Source organism: Primulina eburnea, chromosome 16, assembly GCF_022965805.1.
Source record: "Primulina eburnea isolate SZY01 chromosome 16, ASM2296580v1, whole genome shotgun sequence".
NCBI lineage: Eukaryota > Viridiplantae > Streptophyta > Magnoliopsida > Lamiales > Gesneriaceae > Primulina > Primulina eburnea.
Genome location: NC_133116.1, coordinates 11,264,826 through 11,270,905, shown reverse-complemented (window position 1 = coordinate 11,270,905; position 6,080 = coordinate 11,264,826). Strand labels below are relative to the sequence as shown.

General features: G+C 34.6%; 1 pseudogene; it reads right to left on the bottom strand.

The window, feature by feature from the left end:
- Positions 1 to 1,104: 1,104 nt before the first annotated feature.
- On the bottom strand, positions 1,105 to 5,059 carry LOC140817552 (ultraviolet-B receptor UVR8-like; annotated as a pseudogene).
- Between the last annotated feature and the right edge of the window lie 1,021 nt (positions 5,060 to 6,080).

The following is a 6,080-nucleotide window of genomic DNA, read 5'->3' as shown; positions in this document are numbered from 1 at the left end:
TTTTGGTGAAGAGACGATTTGGGTTGATTATTGAGTTGATTAATGGATTATGTGACTTAGATTCTTGGATATTGAGTTAATGTTGGTGTTATTTATGGATTGTTGTTGTAGGAATTCATCCAAGAGTATAGGTTGGAGGTTCAAGTGAGTTGTAAGTGGAATCTCATTCCTTTGCTCACATGATGATATATGTATGGTGTTTCAAAGAGTTTAAATGTGTTATTCCCTTCAATTGTTCAATTGTTATGTATTGATTTCATTGTATATATAGTAGAGGCATTGTTATGTCTCAATTGTATTGAAAAGGGAATACAAGAGAAAAGATAGAGTTTCAAAGTATTGGTTTAAATACCAAGAGAGAGTAGTTTCAAAGGTTTTATTGGATTGATAGATACATAGTCAGAGAATTGCATGCAATTAGATGATCATCGCTCATAGGCTTATATCCATCACAGTTATCGATTTATATCGATGGGATATTTGCACCCACATACAGAGATACTATTGATATCAATCCCGAGAGCAAAGAGAAATACCATCACTACAGTTTTATTATGATATGCTATGTTATGATATGTTATGTTTCAAGAGGATGGTATTTTGATTTCAAAGTCATGTTTTACAGATTATGATATTGCTATGTAAGAGTTCCACTTGCTGAGTTTTATACTCATTTCAGTTATTTTCATGTGATGCAGATAAGAGCGATCAGCCGGGACGTTGATGTGGGCTGGAGTCATATGCATAGAGGAATGAAGTGAAGGCTATTTTGACATGATCATAGGAATGATATTTTGTATTTTTGTTGTATCATTTAAATGATCATGTATTTACTTCTGTTGGAAAATATTTGTAAATGTTTTTATGATATAAAATGTTAGCCTTCCTCATTTGAAAAAAAAAAGTTTAAAATTTCCGCTGTATTTTATTTAAAATTGGGTCGAGGTGTCACATCTTCCGTAACATTTTGGAACACATCGTAGTTCTTTAAACCTCGCAAGTATTTATGGCGATTAGAACAATCTTTCAGGGGACATTTTAGTTCCCCAAACCTCCGATGGTATTTATGGCAATTAGATCGTGCAATTTACCCAAAAAGCGAATTAGTAGGGTATTTTTTCCCCTCCAAAAAACTAATATTGTAAAACAAATATTAGTGTTAGTAAGTTACACGGCAGATGGAAAGAGTACAAGACGCAAATCCAAGGTATCTCACAGTACCCCATATCTCATATACAAGGTTTTCTACTACAAAATAACAAACTAGGCCATTTCTCGTAGACCCATTACCTTTTTAGCGCTTCAGAGTTCGTGATCCGCCTCAGAAGAGTGCCATTCGGCTATCGCCAGAGTATGACGGCCACCACAAGCAACTAGTTTAGCACACCACCGGCCTTCAGCTGCACTGCCGCTGATGCCTTTAGGAGGTGGAATTGTTATCGGAACTTCAGCTGGATTCCCTGTTGTCACCTTTCGTCCAAATCCCAAACGTCCATGGTCCCCTCGTCCAAACTGCAAGCATCAAGATAAGTCAGATGTGTTTTGCATGACTGCCTTGAAAACCACTTGGATTCAAGTTAAACGTGAATTGGAAATAGAAAGTTTTGCTCATCTTGGGTTCCTGATTGAGTTTCAACACTCGGAAAAATGTACAGCAGAGAGAAAACGAAGCATTTATTGAGTGTTACAGAGATGCATTAAATAAATACCTTGTAATAACCACAAGAGCTGATGTTCCAAAACAGAAAAACAGAACTTTCCGATTTCAACTGAATTAAGTCGAATTGGTGAATTTTGTTCATCAATATTTATTCAAGACTATGTACATAAAACCTATATCAAATGGTCAGGGATAGAAAATATATAACATTAGAGTTGATGTTCCAAACATTTTTATTTTGTTTGCGGCTATCTACATTGTTTTTTATATTCCTGAAGGGCATATATTGATTGTTTATTTTTCTGAAGAGCATATACCGTTTGGTGGGCTGAATGGCTGATAGTATGTCCATTTGATGCATAAAAAAGATGCATATATTGCTTGTTTATTTTTCTGAAGAGCGTATACCTCTGGGTGGGTTGATGGTACGTTCATTTTTGCATAAAAAAGATTAAAAGATGTGTAAATCACTTACTGAATACATGCAGCCATCCCTCGTTAATGCAACGGAGTGAGTACCTCCACAAGAAACCTGCAAAAAAAAAAAAACAGAAGTTTTTATATTTGGTTTTCCAAAGAAGCATGCTATAAATAACAAAACAAAATGTTCACATCATAAAATTGCCTAATTACTCAAAGGGACAAACCACAAAACAAAGAAAAGAAAAGAAGCCATTAACAGATATATTAAATTCGTAACAAACATAGATATGTCAACACAGTCTTAAAGAGAAAAAGCTAGAATTTGGCTTAGTCTATACCCAAATTCATGATACTATAAGAATGTGAGTTAAGGTGTTTTAAGTACCATGACACACATGCAGTCACGCAAAACTGATGTTACTCAATTTTTATGAAAGCAACGAAATGAATGGAAGGCTGAAGGAGCATTTCGTTTGTTGCATTTTTATTTAAGTCATTACAAATTTTTAATATAAGAATCACAAGGATGCTGATACATGTAAGAACCTGAACAATGTCCTCGTCCACTAAAAGTTGAACCCTTTGAGGAACCATTTTGCTGCTCTTGTCATCTCCAAATCCAAGTCTCCGTGCTCCCCTCTGCCCCATCCATACACCTAAAGAAAAACATGAAATAGATAGAAGCACCGACATGTGTTCAAATGCACAAATTTTTAGCTGAATGAAGAGACATAATATATACCTCTCCATCATCAGTCAACGCGGTAGAATGCCATCCTCCAGCAGCAATATCAACCTGGACAACAATGCAGAGAATCGCTTAAGTCCAACCATAAGTAAAATCAAAGATGTTCTATTTCTCAAAATTTATTATGACGGTAAGTTCTAGACTATACTCTTTTCCATAGAACTCCAAATTGTTATTGCCATGTGATATCAGTAATTTCATAACGTATAACCTTCAAAATTCCATCTCTATTCACCGTATTTTGTTCAGAAATTATCATTACTATAAAAATCAACCACAACAGTTAGTTGAAGTTGATATAATGAAACAATCACTGACTGGTGGCAAAAATAAAATGCTCACAAGATTCTATGCAATGGAAAAAGGAAACTAATGGCCAACAGAGTATATATAGAGGATGGTAACACAAACCAAAGTAAGATCAGAGAGGCCCTGGACAGGAATAGGTTGTGATCTTGGCTGGGTATCACCGGTTCCAAGCTGACCATACTCATTATTGCCCCAAGCCATCAAAGTTCCATCGTCAAGAAGAGCTAAATTGTGAAATGCACCTACTGCAATTAACCTAACACTATCAAGACCCTGCACTCGAACTGGGGTCGAAATTCGCTTTCTGTAGATTGATTGACGTTAAACAAGTGTAAGCAACTAACTAAGCTACTTAATCCAATGAATGCCAGTAACAGATAAGAAAAAATCAGAAAAGAAATAATATATTTATCACAGACTTCAATAAACCAAACATACATGTCTCCAGGAGGCCATGGTTGACCCCATGTCCATACATGTCCTTCTCGGGTAAGAACAACAGAATGAGTTCCACCAGCAGCTACCTGTGAGGTGAAAAAGTTAGGACTGTCACCGGTGAATCTGACTAGTGGCTTGGCGCATGCGTATTGCATATACATTAGAAAATCAAACACATGGCAAAAACAGTCAAATGCTGCTTCTTGGGTTGATAAAAAATAATTCTAAGTCTTTGGGGCCAAACATGAATAAATGTCGATGGTAATCATAGATCATCTAGAAGAATAATTATCAGCTATGCTTGATATTGAAATGTTTCATTCAGTACAAGTTCACTGCAACAATATTTTTGATATTAATTAACCCAATTATCCGAGGGGAATGAAGTATTAAAATGATTATTTTCCATGCTTAAAACTGAGATACGGAAGTTTAACCACCTGACGAACAGAAAGTCTTGGCACACATCACTGTGGAATGATTATATCTCTTCTGGCAGGTTTGCCCATGTCTTCTTTCCATTCAGGTTCTTCACCACACTGTCCATACTCATTCCGACCTGCACCGAAGAAGGTTCACCGTTCAGAAATAAAAGGAGCTAACTCTACTTTTTAGTCCACATATGAATCACGAAACTATCCTAGCACGAGATTAAAATTTCCACTTATTAACCACAAATAACTTTGAAAGCTGAAACTTCAACATTTTCCACTCTCACTTGGCCTCTGTAAAATGTAAACACATTAAAAAAAGGTACTGAGCAAAAGCAGTAGACGTACCCCATGCATAAGCTCGACCTTGTTCATCAACGGCCAAGCAATGCCAGCCACCAATAGCAGCCTATGATCAAAACCAGAACACTTTACTTACAAAGAATGCCAAAGTCTACACCATTGTCAAAAAAACAAATAAATAAATAAGTCACAGAAAAGAAACCATGAAACACCTGAATAATTTTGAATTGGCAAGTGCCTTAACTTGGCTGGGAACATTCTAATTTTTGGTTTCCTGTGGATGGCCCAGTGTTCCCCTTTGATTCCAGCCCCATGTAAATAACTAAATCATCACAAGCATCAAGCAAACAAGCACACTATCAAACACAATATAGACATATCATCAAATACAGTAAAACCAAGATAAAGGAGTTCAAAATTAGAACCTTTCCGTCATCACATATAGCAAGGGAGTTACGGCTGTCGGCCACTACAGAGCAAACGTTGCTAGAACTCAGAGCAGAAATGGCACAAACCCATTCTTTCTCCTCACTGTTTCCAATTCCCAACTGCCCATCTTCTCCAGAACCCCTAAAAAACCATTGAAACCTAGATACGAGTGAAAATTGAGAAAGAGCGTGTAGGGTAGACTGTAGTTTGATGAGGTAATGGGGGAGACCATGCAATAACAACAGTTTTGGAGGCCATAATTAGTGGGATGCCATTGCACCGGCGGGCTTCTACGACAAGTTCTCAAAGAACGTGTCTTTCGATGGAGGTTGTGGCTGCGCAGCCACAAATTTTGGGTAGGTTTCAACAGTGATTTCAAGTTGAATTGAAGCGCGTATCTGACTCGGAAACCATCTTTCCATGGAATGGATGATACTTCCAGAAACAAATTCCCAATATATTTTAGGAGTTTCTATCAATTTTATTATTATAACAAATGTAATTCATACAAAAAATATTTAATTAAAAATTTTAAACCTAATAACTTTATTTAAAAAATCTTAAATTTTTAGGGAAAAAAACATATCAAGTTAATATATTTATATTATGATTTATGCGTATGAAATATAATATAGAGATATATGTTCGTATACATAATTGAATCACGAATCTTTATTCATTGATACAAACATAAAAATTTAAAAGTATTTTTAAAAAACACAAAAAGTGAGTTATAGCTTTTATATAATAATAAACCTAATAAATTATGTTGAAAATATAATATTAAAATGTGTATGTTGAATGTTGAAAATTAGGTGTTGAATATTGAAAATTAGTGTGTGATGATGTATGTAATGATGAATTTATTTTTGGATTATGTGTAATGAAACTCTATAAATAGATCTCTCATTTGTGAAGAAAATAACAATTGAGTAGAGAGAAAAATATTATAAAGTGTGTAGTTTGGTAAATTTTGAGAGTTTGAGATTTTTACTTTTTACCATAAATTTTTACTTTTTCACAACACGTTATCAGCACGAAGCTCTAAAAGTCCTACATACTTTTCCAAGCTCCAAACAGAAGAAAAAGGTAACAAAAGTAATTATATTTATTTTACTATTATTTATTTATTGTGTATTTATTTAATATACAATATAATGTTATTAATAGAAATAATAAAATAAATTTTTCATAAACTTGTTATAAATCCTGGGAGGATGTTAAGACGACATCCCACACTCCCGGTAATGGATACGACAAGTATAAAAGCCTATAAGGTTTTTAAACAAAATAAATTATGACACTCATTATAATATTATGATATGATATACATAATTAT